We start from the raw sequence: 24,325 nt of genomic DNA, 5'->3' as shown, positions 1-24,325 counted from the left end.
TACTAATACCCAACAGAATAGAGGTAATAAAATGTGAGGCACACACAGGAGATAATACTAAGAAAGCCAGAGGTAACACCATGGCTGACACAGCAGCAAAAGAGAGCTTGTTACAGCCAGCAAAGATGGTGCTTTTAATGGCAAAAAGAAATCCAAAAATACAGCTCATTCATAGAAAATTGTTGCTAGCTGATGTGAAGGAAGCACAATGGTCTGCAACACCAGATGAAGAGAGAGCGGGTATTGCTGCTGGATGTGAGTAGAATGATGAGGGATTGTGGGTCCACCGGGATGGGAGGCCTGTGGCCCCACAAAGTATCGTTCTGCCGCTTACAAGGCTTGGTTATGGGCCCACTCAACATGGCACAAGGGGGGATGAATGCTTTGATTAGACAGAATTGTTTGCACTGTACAATCCTGCTACCAATGTCTTGTCTGAGCCCAACATTCTAAATGTCGGTCCTCTGCTATGCGTGATTGTTTGCCTGTACCATAGGGACACTTTAGCAACATTCAAATAGATTTCGCCTATATGTCCCCAGTGAATGTATTCAAATATTTGCTGGTATGTGTGGATCAATTATCAAAATGGGTGGAGGCGTCCGACAAGGAAGAAGGATGCAGCAACTGTTGTGCGATGCTTGATGAAAGATATCAAACAGTTTCGGGGTTCCGCAGGGCATAAACAGTGACAGAGGGGGTGAATTTGTGGCTGCAGTTGTGTACAAGTTGTGCAAATGTTTGGGTATAGAGTGGAAACTGCATGCCCCTTACCACCCCCAAAGTTCAGGTCAAGTGGAGAGGATGAACTCCACAATCAAAAATAAATTAGCAAAGACAACTGATGCAACGGGCCTGAAATGGCCTGATGTGCAGCCTTTAGTGCTGCATGGCATAAGAGCAACACCGTCTAGAACAACTCTCTTGTCCCCCCATGTCATGGTTGTGTACCGTAGGAGGGGTCTTGGGAGGGGTGGTATTCACGCACACACACTGATTCCCACCTTACACCACTCCTCTATCACAGTATGACTGGGGTAGGAATGTTGCTTTAAATAAAGACCTAAAGAAACAGAAGCTAACCTACATGTCCTAGAAGACAGCAGAACCATCCAGGGATATGTAATCGGCAGATGGCATATAAGCCACTCCCCTGGACGGGTCCAGTGCTTGACAATCCGTTTCCTGAGTTTTTTCTCTCTACTAGCCAAGCTATGGTAGACGTTGTCACCGTGTTTTTTCAATTTTTTACCTTTCTCTGCTGCAGCCTCAGGCAGGGGGAAGTTGATACCTGCTGGAGAAGGGCATTTTCGCATTTCTATGGAGGATGTTGATTGTTTATTCACCTGCCGGCTCACTTCCCCGACATCGGAAGAGGGCTGCTTGTGCTCGGCTCTTGCTCCACGTTAATCACTGGGACGCTGAGGATCGCGTCTCCCAGTACTACAACCGAAGGCATAAAACAATTCCTCTCGCTGTCAGATGAACATAAGACAGAGAAGATTACAGACAACGAGCGGGCAGATAGGTAGTCAGCCACTCGCGCTCCTTGCATTTCCTTGTTCATTTGCACATCATCTATTATTGGCCTCAAATCTTTGAAGGAACTTCCCTTTGTCACAAGACTGTGGTATTATTGAAATATTGTTCACTATATGAGTCCGAATTTTGATAGATCTTCATGAATATATAATCTTGTTTTCTGCTGCTGCTTGGAGTGGATGCGAGTATGTGTCTTGTTGACAATGAATACTTAATTATCATACTGTGTGTAGATAGAAAAAGATGAATGACAACGCACACTTGTTTCCTTTCTTGGATACAGGGCACTCCTACTGGTAGTACTCAACTTCCTATGAGAGTAAATCTGCGGAGGCATTCCTGATATAGACAGCAGCACTTTCATTATGTTTTCCATTCCCCTTTTCTCCTTAGTGTATTCTTACAAAGTAGTGGTTGGTTTTCACTCTTTGGGAGTTCACACCAGGAGGAGTGGGTGGCGAGTCTTCGCGCCATTGCCCAAGCTGTTTGATCCTGATGGTCAGTGGCGTTTTCAATCTGGCAAACCTGACACCCCATGAGGTACTAATGGGGCAGCCTATGTCGATGGGGTTGAGGTTGCCTCTCGCAGTATTCCAAGCAGCACTGCTGTGGATGGATAAACATACTTCTGACAATGCTGTACAGTTGTCAGCGGTCTTGAGGCCTCACCATCTCCAGGTGAAGGAAGCTTTGCCCTATCCGTCCTCAGAATCCTCACACCATATTAAACCCGGAGACATGGGCATGGTGAGAAAAATAAAAGATGTTTCTCTTAGTTCTAGGTGGATCGGATGCCACATCGTGTTCCTAGCTACGCGGACAGTGGTAAAAGTGCAGGGACGTCCTGAGAGGCTGCACCGAACATAATGCAGAGCTGCACCAACAACGCCTGAGGCAGCGGTACCTATAACGGATGAGCATCGGCTGCCCGTGGAGCAGTGCGACATACCGGACAAGGGGGAGACAGACCAGACGATTCTTAAGAGCAACGCTGAGGGCCCATCACCAAGTGTCACAAGGACGGTGACACCAACAGATGATGTTGAGTGAAGCACGCAACGCATTCTCAAAAAAAGGTGATGGTCTGCACCTGCCGAAAAATAGCCTGGAGAGGACACCGCACATCAGGTCTGTGAAACCGCACCTGAACAAGACGAATATGGACCAGGAGGAGAAGCAGATGACAGTGCACTGCAAGCATTTTCATTACTGACAAAATGCCCTGGAACTAAGACAGAAAGACATTCCATAACTATGTTTATCAGTTTCAAGAAAATGCATTTCATATTGCAAACAATATTTTCTAGTACCTTACATATTTGGATGCTACTTGTTTTGCAACACCATCCTGACCATCCCCTCATTGCAGTACATGAGACAAAAGGCCCAAGCTCTAGGTCTTGAGACTTCCTGGATTTGTAAAGAGTTATTCAGACACCCCAGCGATCCAATAGGCCTATATGAGACACATGTGCCTATACAAAATTATGCACAAGGAAAAGGATGCCTCATTTCCAATGCAACTTGGGATTGTGGAGAAGGAAGGATTGGATGGTACCCACGTTGCACCATACTGCCAAATATTCAAGCCCAATACCAAGCGTCACCTACGGTGGAAAGCAATGCCAAGGAAAATGCATTTCCTGTTTGTATAAAAGAATCATGTTTCAGGATGTAAGCCTGCTTCCCAATACTTTGGAGATTTAAAAAGAAGCAAGTGTCCTACCATATTGGGATTTGATTATACCACAGGCAATTGGAATATAAGGGACAGACAGTAAGTAGGAACTGGACATGTAAGGTACAAGGGAAACAAGGGAACTATACTTTACATTACTGGAACATCACTGTAGATGGAGAGACACACTGTTCATATTGGTCTTTTATACAATCCATTAATTGAGCAAAAGAATGAATATGCTAGTACACTAAATGTGTTTTCTGAAATAATGGAATATCCCTTATGGTCAGCTCGCTGCTCTTACATGGACCCATGGGCAAATGATACACTTATAAATTCTGCATGGATTGATTACAAATGGTGTGATCCTCTAAAGGAATTTTGCATAGAGTTATTTGACCGTTGTTTACTACTTCCTTTGTGTTTATTTGTACTGTCACTGTTATCCTGTTGGTAATTACTTTGGGGCTTTTGGAGGTTTTCCGGGGGCTCTAATGAAATATTGAAATATGATGAGATGTTGAACTGTGACTGTGATAAATTGGACATGGAGCCAACTAATTTAGACATTCTTTTTAGGGGCTCCTGTGTACTGATAACGGTTTTTGCTTTCTGAACTCGTGATGCTGGTGAAATTAAGAAATCTGTTATCTTTGTGTTCGTAAGGCCTGGTGTTCTCAATGGGGTCTTAACAAAATGAGAAAGGGGATAAGTATTTTTCTCCTGGGCTTTGTCTTCATCTGTGCGAGCGCTTGCTCCTTCGCTCGACTTGCCACTATGATGTTTGTTTCTTTTTTTTAATTGAATTTTTGTCTCTGTTCTGTCTCTGTCCCTCCCTGATCTCATGATAGACTTCGAAGTTATCACTCTCCTTGTATTCCTGTTCCCTGTGTTCCTTTTGTTCCTGTTGTTTTGACGGGTCTGAGTGCTAACTTCTGGGGCCCATCCTGACGGACTGAGGGGTAATGGGTGAGGGGAGTAGCTCTCACTGTACAACGGGGGCTTTGGCAAACCCCACTGCTGCTCTCCCACTGCACACAGCCCGCACTGGCTTTCCCAATTCTTTCTCAGTTCTTACTGAGCTCCTGCGGGGGGTCCTGAGGGGCTCCTGTCCCCACAATTCCTGTTAACCGACCTTAGCTTTTGCGGCTTTTACAGGACTCTTTCCCGTGTCTCCCGTGACCCCCCAGCTGCTCACAAAGCTCTGTGGTACCTGTTTAATCTAATTGCCTGCCACGTCTCCTGCCGCGTCGACACTGTTTCTGTCCCACAGCTCTCGTTGCACCCACGGCTCGCGGCTCATACCGCGACCGCAACCGCGGTTCTTGGTGAATAATGACTGCCCTTCAATGCTTCACTGCTTCCGCGGGCCTCATGTTTCCCGCCGTTGCCTCCAACTGCTCGCGGCTCGCAGCTCCCGAGATTCAGCAATGGGACCGACAACCGACGATAACGATGCAAAACCCGGACTGGAATCACTCTAGCTTTCGGTCCACACAGGAGCAGGAAACATCGGAAAACCCAGGAGTGATCAACTTCAAAACACTTTTCTTGAGGGGTACGCCTTCCTCTCAGTAAATATCACACATCGGACACACAGTTACAGGGCGGTATGTATTTTATTTGTGGCACTAAAGCATACAAGGTGCTGGGAAGAAGTGTGCTATTTCTAATCTTACACCAAACATTTCAGTCATACTGCATATTGCAACCCATAAGCCATTACATTTGGGGAGTTTCGCTCATAGATATAAAAGAGATATACATGCACCTAATCTGGAGGCTAGGCAAGGTCAATTCTTTGAGGTAATGCATATATTAATTCCTGGATATGGGGTATATGATTTAGAATTGGCCCTTGTTCACATGTCTGCTGAGCTAGCTATAGCATTCAATGCAACAAGAGATGCACTTCAACAGTTGCAGGTGGAAATTCATTCAGTGGCTGCCATGACTATTCAACACGGGATTGCCCCTGACCTCCTGACACTACAACAAGGAGGACTGTGTGTTTTACTGAATTCATGTTGCTGTTATTTTTAAAATAATAGTGGAAACATTCCAAGGGATATAGCACAAATCAAGCATGCGGTTCAAATATTTAGTGGAGCAGAGAAAATGACACATTCTGATGATTGGTCCTGGCTATGGTCATGGCTACCAGCAGGATGGTTGAATAACTTAATTCTAGCACTGCTGAGTATACTTATAGCAATAGTGATACTATTAAGTTGTCTTCTGTGTTGTTGCTTCATGGGACAGCAATTGTGTATTAACAGCATCCATATAATTTCTGCAGTTAAAGATCTACCTCCTTCAGAGCAGGAGCTAGCCTGCAGATATCTTAGAATACAACAGGACATAGAGGAAGCACACAAAGGCATGTTTGAATTAATGGCTATAGATATAAAACTTATAAATGCATTGATTACTAGTATATCATTTTGTCTATGTTGAATAATGAATACCTCTTAGATGAGTCTACGCGCCAATATATGCATGTTATTTAAACATGGTGTAATGATGTAATGCCATTCGAAGATATGTACGTCATTGAGACATTGTTACTTTTATGTTTCTACCATATATATTTTCATTTTTTACAATGATATATGATATGTCTATCCTAAAGGGGAGATACTGTGGAAAAAAATGTATATCTATGTGTATGAATTACACAGATAGGGAAAATCTATATCTGTCTCTGACCAAACTGCTTGCTCTGTCCTCCGCAGTGCTCCCCCTTTTAGAAATCCTAACCCAAGGCTCTTTACTGCCCTCTGTGACACCTCCTTCAGTATAAGCTGTCAACATAAACCACACTCTAAGGCCTCCATCTAACAAGTGTCGCTTGACCTATTTTCTGGTCCCTTGGTTGCGTATACTGCAATAAGTATATTATGCACTGTGTCTTGTGCTTGCATGGCAATTCTATTTTCTGTATTACCTGTATATGGACTGGGTGCCACTCTAGGGTTTTCTGCTAGTGGCAGCACTTTTTAACATATATAAACACCCCACAAAGAAAGACTCAGGGCAGAAGAAGCTTGCTCCAAGACGTAATACTCGGATGTGTGTTTGCCTTCTGCCCTGGCAGGCCAATAAGCATTGGTAGCTGCAAACACCTTTTATCTGTTTCGGAGCCATGCCTGGTGTCCGTGTTTTCTCTGCATCGCTCCGAGGAGGGTTGGAAGATTTATTTCCCTAACCAAAGTGGCAGGGTCAGATGGAGTGCCCGTTGACATCTTCAGACAGAATCCCACTTTTTGGCCACACCTGCTTACAAACATTTATCGTGCGGTGATAATAGGCGATAGCCCTAATTCTTGGAAGAAGTCTATCACCGGCCCAGTATATAAAAAAGGGGCCAGAAATAGTCCAACCTGCTACCGATCAATTTTCCTCCTGGATTGCTCTTTAAAGATCCTTGGGAGGGTAATCCTGCAAAAATTAGAAGATTGGGCTGAGGAGAAAAACTATTTCTCAAAGGTGCAATATGTTTTTTGGCAAGAGGTTGGCCACGGTCGAGAAAACATTGAATCTGCTCTTGCATTTGGGAAACAGATCCAAGCAAGGGGAAGAGATCTCCATATGGCCTTTATGGACCGCTCCAGTGGGTTCTACCTGGTTGACAGAGATAAGTTATGATTTATAATGGGCAAAGCAGGGACTGATATAGCCCTAACTGACCTTTTCAAACGTCTGCACTGTGGTACGATGGCTCAGGTCTGATTTGGTACCAATGGGGACTGCTCTCCTGCCTTTTATTCCAGCAAAGGTGTGAGACAAGGATGTATTCTAGCCCCCTTTTTATTTCTTTTTTATATTAACGCAATTTAGGGGGAGCTTGTGGAAAGAGGGAAGGATCTCCCTATGGCTGGACGTCATCCACCTCCCATTTAACTGTACGTGAATTACACGGTTTTAATTGCCCGCACCGCAAATGGACTGCAGTTGCTACTGCATCTTTGTAATGGTTTTATGGTGGGGTTAAATTTGAGAATAAACTACCAGAAATCCCATATTATGATATATGGACAGAAAAAAACCTGCTCATGCACACACACCATAAATGGTATCCCAATCACCAAGGTGCAGAGTTTTAATTACATTGAAGTCTTGCTGAGAGGTAACTTGAGATGGGACAAGCTCCTTAGCCAGAGAGCTTCGAAATTTGAAGGGGTTATAGATGCGATTTTCAAACTCTCCAAGAAATTAGGTCATAAGCCTTTCTAGGAGCTAACAACTTTGTATAAAAGCAAATGTTTTTCTCTGAGAATTTAAGGAGCTGGCATTTGCGGCTATACTTCACCTGAAAGCTTACAATCGATTGAGAATAAATTTATGTTCAGATTGCTGGCTTCTTCCAAGAGTACCGCTAGTCTTATTGTCCATCTGGAACTTGGACTTCCTTTTTTGGAGGACATAGTTAAGGTTGCACCGTTGCTTCTTTGGGTTACTATCTGGCACGTGTCCTCAGACCACATTTACCCGATTGATTGTTGAAGACTGCTTAAGACAAGACCGTTCGGACCTCATCTTCTGGTTGGACTATTTTAAGAGGAATTTTTCCAAACTTGGTCAGCCAAATCGGTTTCTGTCACTTAATGTAATTGATAACAGCACAAAGACCGGGTGAAATCTCTTTTTTTTACCAACATAGAAATCGGCCAGACTCTCTTAATGCCCATCTATGAGTTCAGTCTGCCTCTACCTAGATATAAAATCTGCTGAAGGGATGGAACCATATTTATTATGGATCTTGAACCCCGAACAAAGATTTTATTTAACCTGTTTTAGATGAAGCACTTTGCACTTTCTGGTAGCTTACCCTAAGTAGGGCACTCAACCCCATTGTCCGTGCAATAACATGTCCAAGCAAACTTTTGTCGGTTCTATGCCCTTTTGTGGCTTTTACGCTCGACCCAGATCGCAACTTTTATGTCCATTATTGTATTCCGATAGTCTTCAGATCACACATTTTAAGCCTGGAACGTTTATAACTTTTAGATTCCGAGCACTGTTATTTAGCAGACATAAGTTATACTCAACAAGCGCTCAGAATTAGAAAAGTAGAGAACTTTAGCGTTCCTTGACAAACCTGAATTTTCTATCCAAGGCTACAGCCTCTGCCTTTGTTGTAACAAGCCTTTGAAGTATTTGGCAAGTTAATTTTTTTCCTTGACTGTTTCAACCTGGTCAGTTTTTTACTGTTATAAGAATGCATTATGTACCTTTAGATATATATATATGTATCATTTTATTGTGATTTAATACATCTGTTTGTATGTACATGTTTTATCTTTTTACGGCGACCACCCGAATAAAAGTATTTGACTGACTGACTGACAGGAGTTTAGGAGGTTAGCAGATGCCAAAGTAGTCCTGCCTACTTCTGCTGCCGCTCCCAAACCCAAAAAAACCAAAGCTTCTGAACCTCCCGTCATGTCCTGGGGAGGATTCACAAACTGGAATGGACATGGTTGCCCAGAGCTTCCAAAGAGAAGCTGGAATCCTCTGTGAGGGGGTTTATGGCTCACTTAGGGCTTCACCGCTTGGAGGCTTTGAATGGAGCTCGTGTAACACACGGTGGCACCATGTGAGCCGGAAAGTGTGCCAACAGTAGGTGACAAGACACACGTGGTTTTCCAGAGTCTTGTGGCATAACTCCACGTGCTTAAGAAGGGGAAAAAAACAATAAAAAAATATCCAACAGATTGCAAGACCAAAAAGCACTGGAGCAGGGTCCGAATTGGGAATTTGAACACAAGTGAAGCAGGTTTTGATGCAGTTTACTAAAAGAAAAGAGAACTGGCGAAAGGCACACACAGGGAAGGAAGCCCGTATATCTGCAAATCGGAAACTGCAGTCAGTATGACAACAGCGATTCTTGAAATAGCAGCTGCAGGCAGTTTCCAGTCTGGCCTCTAGGTGGCAGGCTACGCTAACAACTTTAGAATGGGAAAGAGCTAAAATAATATGACGAACTTCAACATTCCCGGAGCAGAAACTCAGTCACAAGTACAGACAGTTACAGCGTCAGGACATCCAGGAAAACAGGTGTCTGGGCTTCTTTAATATAAAATTCCATTCCATGCCTTGTTTTCTACACTTACAATCTGAAGAACACCAGAGACCAAGCCACCCTATTTAAAATGAGGACAGGGCGAACTTAGGAATGTGCCAAGCAGTTTTATGCCCAGGTGAAAGTTCCATTACGCGGGTCTTGCAAAATGTCGCGTTAACTCTCTTGCATGAAATTCCTGAAATTACGCTATTCCTTCGCGTCGTGTAATTTACACGATGTTCAAGGTTCAATATTTTGCGCACATAAGCAATAAGAACAATCAAAATGTGAGCGGCTGGTTGTTGCTTCATACTAGTGTGTTTTTTTATTCCTTAGAGTGAAATGCATTCAAAGAGCCAAATGCCGGCTTTCTATTTCGCATTATTATGTATTTTTCGGAAATGACAATTACGCAAAAGACAATTACATACAATTCGCACATATCCCCGACTACCACAGCTCTCCTACCAACAGACCATTCACCGTAAACTGCAGGCTGCTATGGCTCTCTGCTTCCCCGTTCTTTTCCCATTAGCCTTAAAAAGACTCGGTGTACTCAATGTCTCAGCCACACAAGACACATTCGTGTAAACCGATTCAGCTCGTGCCGGCCACTCTCATCACCCCAGGAACTATGTTGGGGTTGGTTACAGAGGCAGAACATGGATCTCTGATGGAACCAGCACCAGGATTGTTCAAAGGCTTGCTCACAGATCAACTCCTCGAAATTCCCACCCATGCAAATACCCCATGTTCGTTACATGAGGGTTTATTGGTCAAAAGAATAACAAGCACTGTAAAGCCAACAAGTCTGCCTTGCATTTTGAGTCCTGAGTAAACATAAAAAAGTCTGCTGCAGTGAATAAACAAAAGAAAAGAAAGTGACTTTCTATGTACGGAGCATTATGAGATAAAGCATCTGGGGCTGGATGTACACAAGCCGTTTAGCAGTTGAAAAGCCTGCAATTCACTAAATCAGAGGGTTTGTGACTGCTAAATCACTTAATTACACGCTCTAAACCCATTTTGCGGTTCAGCAACTAGTTATAGAATTGCAAACTGGGTGCATTTCAAATCTCAATTTGGAAGGGACGTGTTTAGGGAGAAATTTCCAAACAGCGATTAGCAATGATATGTGTCAATAGTCGGCGAAAGCAATTTTGGTTGCAATCCCTTGATAGTTTACCGACTCTTTAAAGAAGGCGGCAACCTATTCACAAAGGGAAAGGGTCCCCGTGGATCCCTCCCCTCTTTGTGAAAGGAAAAAAAAAGTTTGTTTGGAAGTGGGCAGTGGTCCACGGAACAAATGTCTGCTCTTCAACGTTTATTTTTTAAGTGCCCTTTTTTTATTAAATGCATACCGTTTCCATTAAAATGGGCTTCATTAAAAAAAAAACATTATTTAAATGCAACGACAAACCTGGTGGTCTGCTGCCCCCTGATGGTACCCTCCCATCGATGGCCTCCAAGTCGAATGAGTTGCAATGTGAATACTGATGAGGGATGTCGAATTGCGACCCACTTGAAAAGGTGATTTTGCAAAGCAACCTAGTAGCAAAACCAGGATCGACTGTCAAAAAGTTGGGGTGCAATTTGCAACCACCTTTTGTGACTCAATTCTTTGTACCCCTGGCTCCTAATGTGTTACTCACAGTTTGAAAAGAACACATATCCTACAACCTGGATGAATTTGGATTAGGAATATGAATAAAGTGTTTTCTATACATAAACCTTTTTTTGTATTTGTTTTTTATTGGTTTTTTTTTTACATGTAACGAACAATAAGTGTATGAGCACCCCATTAAAAACATCAGCAGACCATTATCCAAACAGCACAGTTCTGGTATATTCTACCCTCATAAATTCATCCATCTACATGTGGTCTAATTATGAGGCCGCATCCAACGCTAAACCCGATGTGGGCCACCCCATTGATCTTCCCTCCTCCCTACTCTCTTGTGTTACTTCTAGCATACTTTCTGATATTTACTCTCCTATTCCTCTATGTCTCCTACATAAACCTTTTTGAATACCTAGAAATATTTCACTCGGATATACTCTGATGACTAAGAAAACCAAATGTACCATGTGAGAATCAAATACATATTTTCGTGACAGGTGTATGAGAGAGAACAGATTAAATCTGGATAGCTCAACAGATTATCACACAAAGAAAACACTGAGAGCTTTGTGCCGGAGCACCACACCCCTAAGCAAAGAAAATAATAAATATCAAAAGCAAAAACTAAAAGAATAACCTACCCAAGGAGTGCACGTACTTGGGTATTAACTGCATGCAACAGTTCCTCGTGCATTACACAATGCAAACATTCCATAGGGGTTAGAATTGTATATCAAACAGGAGAGTTAACAATTCTCTGGGTGGAACCAAAGTCAACTCTCAGAATAGTTTAAAGAATTAGTAGTATCAATAGGTCGGCAAACAGCTGCTAAATTAGGCCAACCAAAAAAGAGGACATCAGGTAAGTGGCTTTATTCCAGGATAATCACTCTGTCCATCGATCTAACCATAAAACCAGCGCACTAGTCCGTATCTACCAGGGTTTTTGCCTGTGTCCTTAATGGCCCAACTGGCCCTGCAAGTCACTGAGACTGCACTTTGCCCACAGAGCCACTAGGGGTTTGAAGCGAGTTACCGTGGCAGCCAGAGCTGGATATTGCAAAGAACCCCTCCCCCACCCCCGGCAACTTTACTCATTCAATAATGACTTCGTCCACAATTTATGGCTCAGAAAAAACAAACATCCTTTAAGTTTTTTTTGGTATTGACATTCTAAATAAGAACATTTTTATCCTTATATGTACATGGCAGTATCTCGAAAATCATCATTGCACATACTTCAACGGTTACTCTAACAGTTAAAATAGAAATTCAACACCAAACATTCACTCCACACGTACTATCACTCATACCTTCATATTCAATCTAACATCCTTATTCTTGAAAACAATCATTAATGTCTAACAGGACAACAATACAGACAGGTCTTAGGTAAATCAAGCACTGATAATTTTATATCACAATCGATTCTATAGTGGATGATACCATTTATTCTTTATGTGCCTTTAATGTGTGGTATATTCAACTCAAAATTTAATTTAGGGTGATCAATACATTTGGCTTATATTTTTGTCCATTGTTTTTTCTACGCGCATTTCAGCGACCAGGCAACTTTTTCAGGAAAGTCACTTCAAGACCATATCCTGTAGGTAACCTGCAATCACATTTGATATTCCTAGAATAAAAGCAATGCAGTCGCATTGAACGAACCATGTTATCCTAAATGATCATGCGCTAAATTCAAAATATGATATCCTGTGGTGAAGGGGATGTATCGAAGATTTCAAGTTTGTGGAATTCCAAACTCACTGAATCAAAAACAGCTAGTCATACCCCTTAGCAGAGGACTTTGACCCCGGACCATCCAGCGAAAGGTTGAACCTGCAGAATATCATACATTTGTATTTACTCATTGCATTGTATTATTTGTGGTGGTCCAGGTCAGTTTAATCTTTATGGTGTTCTAAAGAAAATAGGCAGGATTTGGTTTCGGGAAATGCTGTTACTCTAATGCGTGCTTTGTGCCTTTAATATGGCCTTGTAGTATTGAGTCTAGGTACCTGCAAACCACATTTTAGAGCAGTGGTTTTTAACCTTTTGACTTCTGTGGGCTCCCACTTAATCATTACTGGAACCCAGGGACCTCCACTAAATCGTTATTGGAATGCGCGGACCCCCACTGAGTAATTACTAGTAGCCAGGGATATAGGACTAAGCATTTGCGCTAATTTGAAAAGAAAACCAATACATAAAAAATATAGAAACAAGCATTTATCAAACAATATACAAATGATTACATATTTTTTATTTTATTCACAAATATTTGTAAAAACAAATTACGTTTTAATTTTATTGGGAAGGTTGGAGAATTTCTAAATTCAGTTAAGGCCACTCATCATCCATACTATATTTTGTTTGATGGCCTTGCACTGCTCCCATGAAACACTTTAACCCCTTCGCCGCGGCACGAATTCCGCCGCGGCGCTGGGGGGGTTTGGGGTCAGCGCGGCGCCGCCATGCTCATGACGGAACCACGCCGTCATGAGTCACGGGCGAGCTGTGCTCATGACGGCATGGTTCCGTCATGACTCCGCCCACTTGCATTGATCGCCCGCACAGGCGGGGAATCAGTGCCGCGTGGGCGGAGCGGCCGCCAACGGCCGCAGCATGACGGAACCACTCCGTCATGAGCACACGGCGCCCGTGGCTCATGACGGAGTGGTTCCGTCATGAGCAGGGAACGGGTTAAGGATACTAACTTCATGTTTAGCCTCCAATTTCAAATTCTTTCATATTTACAGAATGTTTTAAAATTTTCACTTGTATATTGTTGCACCTTATTATTCTTTTAATATTATTTATTTTGTAGGCAGTCACGGCCCCCCTGAGTAGGCTTTGGAGACCCCCATAGGTCCACGTCAAATAGGTTAAGAGGCACTGCTTTTGAGGATTCCACCATAGATCGGTGAGTCAATACATTGAATTTTAGTTGTGTCATCTACAATGTAGTTGTGGTTTCATTGCAATTTTCATTATGCATGACATAATTGCAGGCGTGTTGATGAGTGTGAAGGTTTCATAGGTGAGGCCACAGGAGTAACCACCTTGAACGTGTGCTGTCTGGGTTGGCTGGCACACTGCCAACCTTGAAGTATCTGAGTAAGGTAGGTTAAAATAGTGAAGTGTGCTGAAGAGGAGCCACACTAGCCATACTGTGACCTATCTCTGATCCGCTGAATGGGTATTTGGGTTGAGTACCATGTAAGCAAGCTCTGTATTGAACTCTAATTGCATGAAGGGGGCTATAGTTGTGGAAAGTGATATCTACTTATGTGGCAGGTTTGAGATGTGTTGGATTCATGTGCAGAGGACCTTTGTATATGAGTGTTATTCTTCATGGTTGGTGCAGATGTGAGCATGGTGAGACCCAGCTATGTATGTATGAGAGAGAGAGAGAGAGGGGGAAAGAGAGAGAGAGAGAAAGTGTGCATGTATAACCCACATTGTGAGGACCGGATTGGTCCTCATAATGTGTGTAAACCTTGTCAGAACCTGACAATCACTACCTGTGTAAGGACATGTCCCTGTAATATGTTTAAGTACTTTAGAGCGAGTGTGTCAAAAAAACTAAAAGTGCCGTTTTATTTGCCTCGGTCTGCTTTATAATCTACCCCAGTATCTGAGCGCATGTAGAGTTAGAATAGTGAATACACACTTCTTTACGGGCAAAGGCCGGTCCTCATAATGTTGGGTATGAAGGGGGGTGGTGGTGGGTGTGGGTGTTTTTTTTTTTATTATTACCACACATTGGCAGTTGCCTATGGGCAGTTTTAATTAGGACCACGTCAAGTTTCTATTGGACATGGATTTTTGGATTTGCTAATAACATTGGAGCCCTTTGACGAATCTTCACTAAACTTTACAAAAAATAAGTCTCATTCATCTTAGCTGCTTCCTGGAAAGTTTCTGGATGATCTGGCAAGCGGGGACCAGGAAAAAGAAGGGTCCTAAAACCTATTTTCTCGATAACTAGACACAACTATAGAGACAACTGTAGACAAAACGACTTAATGGAATTACACCAAATTTGGCAGAAAGCTACATCTTTACCCTAAAAGCGTGCTTTCTGTGATTTGGTGTGAATAAGTTGAGTAGTTTTTGAGAAATTAAGGGTTAAAATGTATGTTTATATAGGGATACTGAGGATCCATGCCTTTCAACAGATTTAAATATAACATCTGATTTGCTGCCACAACATCAACAAACATGTTGAGGCAGCCATTTTACAACTAGAGGAATCTGTCCACTATAAAGTAAAGAGATGTAAAAAAAAATGTACGTAAGAAGCTTGGTAGGGAAACCCTGATGCCCTTGGCCTGGTGGTGGTGGGGGGGGGGGGGGGGGGGTTGGTTCGTTCAGCCAAAATGTACTTTAAAAAAACAAAAATTCACTGTAAGGAAACTACGGATCTACGCTAAAATATATATATATTTTAAACGGCGGTCTCCATCCCTTTTTAAATAAAAGCTACTAGTGGTGGGTCAGGGTCCGGGCGTAGGTGCATTGTTTTTTGGGGGAGTGGGCATGTGTGGCCTTCCTACCTGAGCCACGAGAAGGCCCTGGAGACCCCACTCCACTGACCAATTAGATTTTTAAGGAAGCATGCACCCACCCTCCCGAGCCATTGGAAGGCCCTCAAGACTCCAATGCCTCAGTCCCGATTTCATATTTAGGGGAGGGTGGTGTAAGGCCCCACTCCTCAAGCCTTTAGAAGGCCCCGTGGAACCCAACCCCTGGAGCTGATATCTTTATGGCGGTGGCCATGCATCACACCCCCTCTCTGAGACTTCAGAAAGCCTCAGGAACACCACCCTATGGTCGATATCGTTATTCATGGGGACCCTATCTTCCAGGGATACTGACTTGTTCCCTGCCCGCGAGAGTGCAGACAGGGTATATAAATCTAATTCTCAGCCTGCACTCTCCGGGGCAGGGAACACAGCTTTGCCCCTCCCTGGCTGGAGCAGAGAAAAAAGCTGCTCCCACCAGGTGGAAACAAACCAATGGAGCCGGCTCCTGCCGGCACCAAGGATGGATGTTGGCAGAGAAGACAGTGGGGCACCAGGGCATTGGTGCTCCCCCTGCTGCCCCCAACAATTATTTATGTTGTGGATGTCCCGGGTGGGACAGAGGCACCCGCAAAAAATATAAGGCTGCGTTTAAAACAATGTGGGCTGTGTCTGCCTTGGGTGATTCCGGGGCACCCAAGTATATATTAAAACAAGCATTGGCATAGCCAATAGGTCTCACCTTTGGGACCTTATAAGTTTTTAGTCACGCTTTACATTATCGTGGGTGGAAGCTTTAACACATTTATTAGCCTTAGCCATATATCTGCTTCACTGCAGAAGCAGAGACGTGAAACCTGACTCCCAGGAGCAGTGCCTGCCCTCTGATGCGCATCCGCATACCAAACTGTCAAGGGATTAGAGAGACTACAATTACATTTCTAAGAGTGAATGCTACCAGGCACCATGCACTGAACCATCTAAAGCAGTGCAGCTATAGCGTGTGCTTGCTGCAAACACTGGCAACACAAAAAAAAGCATTTAAAACATCAAAATGCCAGGGACGTTGTGGTGCAAAGGGCTGGTACCCAGGGCCACTAATGATACAATTCTGCGGCAGCGCAGTTTCCTCCACAATTATGGGTTTGCCTCCTTTGCCACATAAACGCATCATCTGCTGCAAATGTAGGTTCTGGCTGAAACAGGTCAAAAGTTACAAAAAAAAGGCAGCAGCAACGGTTTCTGCGCATTGGAAGGCCCTTTTCAAAAGTTGACTACTCTCTTTGTTGCTTAGGGCTGCATTAACGTGTTAAACTGGTACTAATGATGTAAAACATTTGTTCAGGCAGTATTAACATGTAAAAATGACAAGCTAATGAAGCAATACCATCACAAAATGCCCCGCTTATGCTGCATAATGTGCCTTGTTGTGCTCCATAATTTAGTCAACCATGCAACATCATGTGTTCCTTACCTGTCGCATATTTCAAGTGGTCTTGCATGTACCATATTGCACCAACATCACTACGGGATTAATGGGGAGCATTAACCGCCCCAAATGTAATGTAACTGCGTGACGAGCACTGCCATACTTAAGTAAATACATTCTCGAATATAGAAACTAAGGGGCATACGACACAATAGATCCCATCACAGATGAAGTCCAGGCCCAAGTTTTAACATTCACTTTGCTACGTGCATTATATACAGCAGCGCCACGTGCACTACTCGCAAAGAAAAGCACTCTCCTTTTGCCCAACATACCCTCCATTGCCTATGCAGCACTCCTCTCGCTTCCAACAACGGAAATCCCTCTACACATGAATCTGATCCCACTTCTTGCACCCAGCGAGACTTCTCCTGCCTTACATCCAAGAAGCCCATAAAACACACAAAGACCATAGCCTGTTCCAGAATGCTTTAGCCTCTTACACATATACCAAGTCCCTTCCTTGCATCCAACGAACACACGTTCTCCTTTTATTTGCGTGGGCGCATATAATGCAAACTGGGTATGAGGACATAGTGTACAAAATTGTATTGGCAATAACATAATGAGATTATACATTTCTGAGTCTAGGAAGGGTTCCTTCCAGAAGTCGGCGAAATTAAAGTAGTCAGAGATGGCCACTAAAGATTGGGCAGGGTAGGGTGAATCCTTGACACCAGCATGGGGTAGAGTACTATGAAAAGAACATGGCAGTGATGGAGTACCAAGAATATGTATGTGGTGTGTGTTTAGTAAGTATGGTCTATTGTGTGATGTGCTCTGTTGTATGCAGTGGGTTTATTTCTTTAGGGTTAGTGTCGTTGAGAGCACACTGATACCCATATAATACAGTGTATATGTGTGCATTTTCAAGGATGTGTGTAAAATGATGTCAGTCAAACCTTGCAATCACACACAAGGCAATAAAACCTTCAATGAATGGTGCAATGAATAACACACACATCAGCCACGATCTTGTGCGCCAGCGGTGCAATTCATTGTGTGAAGAGGGCAAAACTTGCTGCAAGATATTAAAAAAAAATCCCTCGAGCCAATCACAAGAGCATAAGGAATTTCTTTGCAAAACAGCATAACAGACGTTAACATTAAAACAAAAGGAAATCTCCGACGAGAAGCCCGTGTGGATCTAAATAGCACTGTGAATATCTTCGGGAGTTTTTCGAACCCATAATACGCGAGTTTATGTCCAGTTCACCAGGCCCCTCTGGATATTCTCTCAACGCTTCCAATACCGCCCCCATCCATACCGATCAAACGCCGCGAGCCTGCCGCGATGCTCAGCTCGGCTGAAGCATCCGACTGGTGCTCAGCTCCAAGCCTTAAACAACACCTTCCCGCTCGCGCGTCAGATAATTACAGGCACATCTCCTCAGCAGGAGCCTCAAAATGGGACGAGGCAGCTTCAATAGCACAGAGAATAAAAACATCTCTTTCCATGGCAGTCAAACTGAGTTCAGACCTGCTAGGTTCACCAAAATAGCTAGAGCCTAGGTAACATAGTGGTCGAAGATGAGAAAACAGCCATCTTGCTGACAGATCAATCCATAGCCTATGTCACTACTGGAAAGGCAAGACACGTGGGCAGGAATAGAGGGCACTATACTATCCTGGGTAAAATTGTTTGAATTCAACCATAGTGAAAAGGTGAGTATGGGAGCAACTAGTGGTTCACTCACATCATCCACTGTGGCACGCCCCAAGCTTCACCCCTCTCTTGCCTCTTATTCAGCATCTTTGTACACCCCACGGCATACTTTTTTTTAACAGAACCAAGTACATTTCCAAATGAACTTCAACAACACCCAGATTAATTTTAGACAAGCAACAACTTTATCACAAAAGCCCGAATAACACCATCTTCTTCACCTCATGTGTGGACCGCTTCTTCTACTGGATGAGAGACTGTCTTGTCCATGAATGGAAACGAGGCTGAGATCATTGGAAGCTTAGAAAGACCGTCTTGTTTCCCTGCCCTTCATCCAGGAACCTGGGATACTCTTTGACTCATAAATGTCATTCATTCCGCAATCATTGCAGTGATCAAAGAGATCAAATCCAAACGCCCCCTGCTCAGTAAAATACTCCTACTGCTACGCAGGCCCGGTTCTAGAGGGCGGGCCGGGATATCCAGGCCCACCCAAACATGAGCCTGGCCCACCCAAACATGAGTCTTGGACCTCGCAGTGAATAATCTGCCACCGATTGACTACAACAATAATTTTAAAAAATCAGATAGCTGGTGATTTATGATCCTGCTGCAGATCAACCATTTGTCTGTTGGTAGCTTTTTAATGCGGATAAACAGAATTTTATGGGAATAGCTCAGTGGGCTACTGCCTTTGTCATAGATATCCTTGTGTTACTTGCAGTTCAGAAGTTACTATCCTAACATAGGACAGTGACCTATGAACTGTCATCAAAGAGCTGCATACAAACTTCACTTTTTTGTGTAGTGATATAGTTAGAACTTCTCCAGTCTTTCATTATTATAATGTTGCTAAAAAGAGTTTGTTTGGGTAGTTATACATTTTTATCAGTAAAGCCAACCGCCATCCACTGGAGTACTCTTTAAATACTGAGTTTGTGCTTCTCCAGACCAAACCCTCGTAAAATATATTGCCCACCAGTATGGATGACATGTGATTTGTACACCTTGTAATCCTCATTGGCTTATGTGACATTCCCCGTAGACTGATTTATTGTCTCTGTATAATGTGCGTGTGATGTGAAGTACTGTGACACCCTACACTGATATGAGTAGCGCTATACAACAAATGAAATGGATATGAGAGAGGGGCAACAGAGAGATGAGGGGCACTAGTGGAGGGTGGCAGTGAGGTAATCCGAGGAGGAGGTCAAGGGGAGGGGGGGAGCTACGGAGAGATGAGGGGCACTGGTGGACGGTGGCAGTGAGGAAATCAGAGGAGGAGGTCACGGGGTGGGGGTGGAGCTACGGAGAGATGAGGGGTGCTGTCAGAGGGTGACAGAGAGGGAATCTGAGGAGGAGGTCACTGGGTGGAGCTGGAGCTACGCAGAGATGAGGGGCACTAGTGGAGGGTGGCAGTGAGGGAGTCAGAGAAGGAGGTCACGAGGTGGGGGCACTACAGAGAGATGAAGGTCACTAGTGGAGGGTGGCAGTAAGGGAATCCGAGGAGGAGGTCAGGGGTGAGGGGCTATGGAGCAATGACGGGCACTAATGGTGGGTGTCAGTGAGGGAATCCGAGGAGGAGGTCACAGGGTAGGGGAACTACAGAGAGATATGGGGCACTAGTGGAGGATGGCAGTGAGGGAATCCAAGAAGGAGGTCATGGGGTGGGAGGGCAACTACAGAGAGATGAGGGGCACTAGTGGAGGGTGGCAGTGAGGGAAGCTGAGGAGGATGTCATGGGAAGGGGGAAACTACAGAGAGATGAAGGGCAATGTTGGAGGGTGGTAGGGTGGTAGTTAAGTTATCTACAGAGAAAGAGGTCATTGGTGGGGCGCCAAAAAAATACTTCCACACCAGCACTAAAGCCGGCCCTGTCATGGCCTTTCTGTTTTCGGTTATTTAATTAACAGTCAGGTGATTAAGACAACTGTGGAGCATACTCTAAAGCACATGCTAATTACATTCACTGGTATATTCAATGTTTTAAGTTTGAAGGTGATTTTACTATTGTTTTCTACTGGGAATAATGAAAGTGGAACTGGATGGTGGCTGATATTGGGCTGGGACCCAGGGTTAGCTGTGAGATAAGGTGTGATGGAGAGGGGGGTAGAAAAGTGGATAATCAAGCCTGTAAGGGAGCGCGCTGCAGAATCAGGGTTCAGGTGGCGGTAGTAATGAAGAGGGTTTCTGCTTGAAGGCTCGCACAGAGGGAGCCTGAGTAGTGTCACTTGCCTGATACTCCCACTTTAGAAACCTCCTCTTCCCATCAAAGGGACATTACATGGAAAAAAACACTTTTTGAGAGTGATAACATTTAGAAAGAGACTTGGAAAGAGTGCGTTTTACTGGGCCTTGTAAGACTAAGGAGAGATAAAGGAGGGCCCTGAAGCAGGCCTGGCTAGATGTATAAGCGATAAATTGGGCCAGCAGTGGCCCGCCTGCATGCACCCTTGGCCCACCCAAATAAAACTTTCTGGAGCCAGGCCTGCTGCTACGCCAAACCAACCACTGAATAGAACAGACTACAGCACTTGACATGTCTTGCTTGATTACTATAACATCATTTATGCTGGCCTCCATATAGTGCTCCTTGCCAGGCTAAGAAGATTACAAAATCGGGCAGCCGGAAAGTGCCTTAACATGTGTGAGTGGGCGCACATCAACCCTGCCCTGAAATCACTGACTCAAAAGTCAAGGATCTCTGCACCGTCCATTGAGCCTACTGGCAAATGGGCCAACATACTTTGCAAAACCTACCTCCAAATTACATCACAGTCAGCAACCTCCGTTTATTAGCTGCCCACTTGACCCAGGAAGAGTTGTACAAATGAATGAATATCAAAGGCCGGTGTATCGGGAGGGTAGTGTCCAAGACACTGGAATGCCGTTAAGCTCCTCTCTTAGGTCCACACTGTACGATCGGTGCTTCAGGAAACTCCTGGAACGGAGACACTTAGAAGTGACTTTTCATTTTACCTTCCAAGCCCCCGGAGTACCAATCTTGAATACAAACTAGGGGCATCTGCCCAAACCTATTGGACACTGCCAACTCCTTCATTCTTTCTCGGTCATTATTATGCCACTTTCCTCTACTGCACTCTCAAGTAATCGACAGGATGCCGGTAGCACACTACAAAGCTCTGTAATAATAACTGAGCAAGGTAAGGAGGTGGGGTGATGACATCAAACTTTCTGACCCCAAGTCTTGTGGCTCAGTGATAGTGCTTTCCGCCAAACCAAAGAGATTTTGGGACATCCGACAGGAAGGTATCAAGATGGGTGATTACTAGAGCTTGAAGGGTTGTCCAGAAGGGGCCTGCGATTTTAGTTCCTTTATTTTGTGCATGAAGGTGGAACTAACAATGATTCGGTTTTATTATGCTGGCAATAATGTATCCTTTGAGTGAGAAAAAATAGTCCAGGGTGAAGTCAACAGATTTTTTCAAAGGGATACATGTTGGTGAGATTCCAGGGACTTCATTTAAAGAGACAAAAAATGTACGCAGACCTTCACAGACACAATTTTACTTACCTGGAGGATTCCTACTTCTCTATCCTGTAATGTCCCCTCTAATGAGTCATTACGGTGCTTTTCTTTGTATGCTGACGTATCAAGCACCTTCTAATCAGAAATGTATATTTTCCACTCATTATATTCCATTCCCTCTTCTTCAGATTTATTTGCTTTTGTTTGCAGAACTCTGTTTTGGTATCATTCCTTGGTGACTGTACTGTTACCTTTCTACTCTGATAACTTTGGCCTTTTATTGTAAAGCGCTTTATCGCCTTTGGCTCATGTTTACACTATATAACACCTCACAATATTAAAACTCTTCCTATAAAATAGTGGGTAACAAGTGTAGAAAATGTCAACCTTTTAAAGTCACAAATTCTATTTAGTGTCCCTCGCGAAGCAAAATCATTTAATTAAATGCTTTTATAGTTTTCAATTTAACAATGATCCAATGGATTCAAACAAATCACTACCATGCCACAAAGAGGAAAAAGTACTAAAAATGCCATCCGATGAATGCCTATTTTTAGGCAGGGTCTTTGTCCCATTCCAGATCATGCTTCCAAGGGCTCACAAAGATGACTACCTCGAGGCGAGGGGTCTCACATCCGCAGCATGAGCCAGAGTGAGACTTGAAGCAATGCTGGACCATTGCTTTGACACACTAGACTTGTGTGGGTTGCGCTTGGTGGTTGTGTGTTACTACAGGTCAGGCCACTACACCCCTCTACTACATTGCCTGATAGACAGTGGATGTGATTTAAAAAGGCTGCACAAGACCACCCATCAGCCCCTTTCCCCCTCTCTTTAGTAATGTCCAAAATCTTTTGTATCCCGAACCCCTCCCTGAGCCTTATACAAAGAGTCATTGCCAATCCCTTATTCGCCACTTCGCAGACATTTCCTCTATTCGTTTTGAAAGAATGACTGTCAGACAAACAAAGCATGTACATTTTTAGCTGTGATTATACAACACTGAGAGTGTAAAGGTAATATGTCCCTATCACTGAGCGTCAATTTCACCTTTGTTCTCCTATCCTACTTTACTGTGCTTCATTGAAAAGTTGGCCTTTGTTTCTGCCGACGTGCCTGGACACGAATGAACTTCGGTGCGTGGAGACAATATTCAGTGCCGCTAATCCCTCCCATTGATGACAGACATGTTGTTAACACCTCTGCTGTGTAAGAAAGGTGACCTCTTTTTAGGGTTCACATGGAGTGACTTTGAAAGACACTGAGTGTAGGTGATGGGTCTAGCGACCAAACTGCATCCTGAGGAACCAGGAGGCTCGAGTTCCGGCTTATCCCGCCGGCCAAATTGCTGATCCCTAGACAGATCACTATGTGTCGGCTGTACGTCACTTATTCGCTTCACCTCTACGTGACTATTTTTGTAAAGTTCATGTTTAGTAGGTTTTAGGAGAAATACCGCTCACTCCATCCCCCATCTCCTCTTCCTGTCCTGCTCTTTTCGCACTTCCTCTTCCTGATCACTTGCCCTTCTTATCTCGATCTACTACTCTCTATCACTCTTCTCCCTCCTCTGCCACCCTTACCTCTGAGTGGTCACCCCCTAAATGGTTCAGCCCATGAGCGGAGTGTAGAATTTGCAGGACTGTGAGACTATGCACATCCGAGTGTGAGCAGAGAAAAGATCAGAATGAGTAAGGACCAGAGGAAGGGGCTTTAAGGTTAGTGTAGGAGAGCAGCAACGACCTCAAATTCTAAAGAACCACTTCATGACTACACAACTGGAATGAAAGCAGGCACTAATGCTACCCTGGCCTACAGGAGAACAATGCTTTTGCTGCCAGGAGTAGAATGATGTGGTAAAGCATCTGGTGTAGTTGGACACCACAGAATACATGATCATATTTTAGGGCAGCTGTGGGGAGTGGGCAGCCGCTTTTCCCGATGACCAGGAGAACCCTCTCCATGCCCTACTCACCAAGTGTTAGCATTTGAAATAAAGTAGTAAAGAGCTCACATCTCCGGCTGTAGTGTTCATCGCGATTTCCTCAAAGTGAGAGGGGAAACCATCAGAAGGTCAATACATCAGGGTCAACCCCTGATGCCTAAAGAAACTTTTAGCAGTCTGAGTAAAAGGACATATTGTGAAGCATTTGTCTTCTTGATGCTCAGATAAAGCAGCAAACCAAAAATGAACCTTTCCATCCTTGTCTCAAAGCAGCATCAATGTAGGCCAGCCTCCT

The 24,325-nt window shown here is 43.9% G+C and overlaps 1 protein-coding gene across 1 annotated transcript in view; it reads right to left on the bottom strand.

Annotated features, from left to right (window-relative positions):
• Positions 1 to 24,325, bottom strand: part of CORO7 (coronin 7) — an 850,148-nt gene that overhangs the window by 131,373 nt on the left and 694,450 nt on the right. The gene's annotated exons all lie outside the window — the stretch shown is intronic.

Source organism: Triturus cristatus, chromosome 10 (assembly GCF_964204655.1).
Source record: "Triturus cristatus chromosome 10, aTriCri1.1, whole genome shotgun sequence".
Lineage (NCBI taxonomy): Eukaryota > Metazoa > Chordata > Amphibia > Caudata > Salamandridae > Triturus > Triturus cristatus.
The sequence above is the reverse complement of the archived record's forward strand: the minus strand, read 5'-3'. Positions and strand labels throughout refer to the sequence as shown.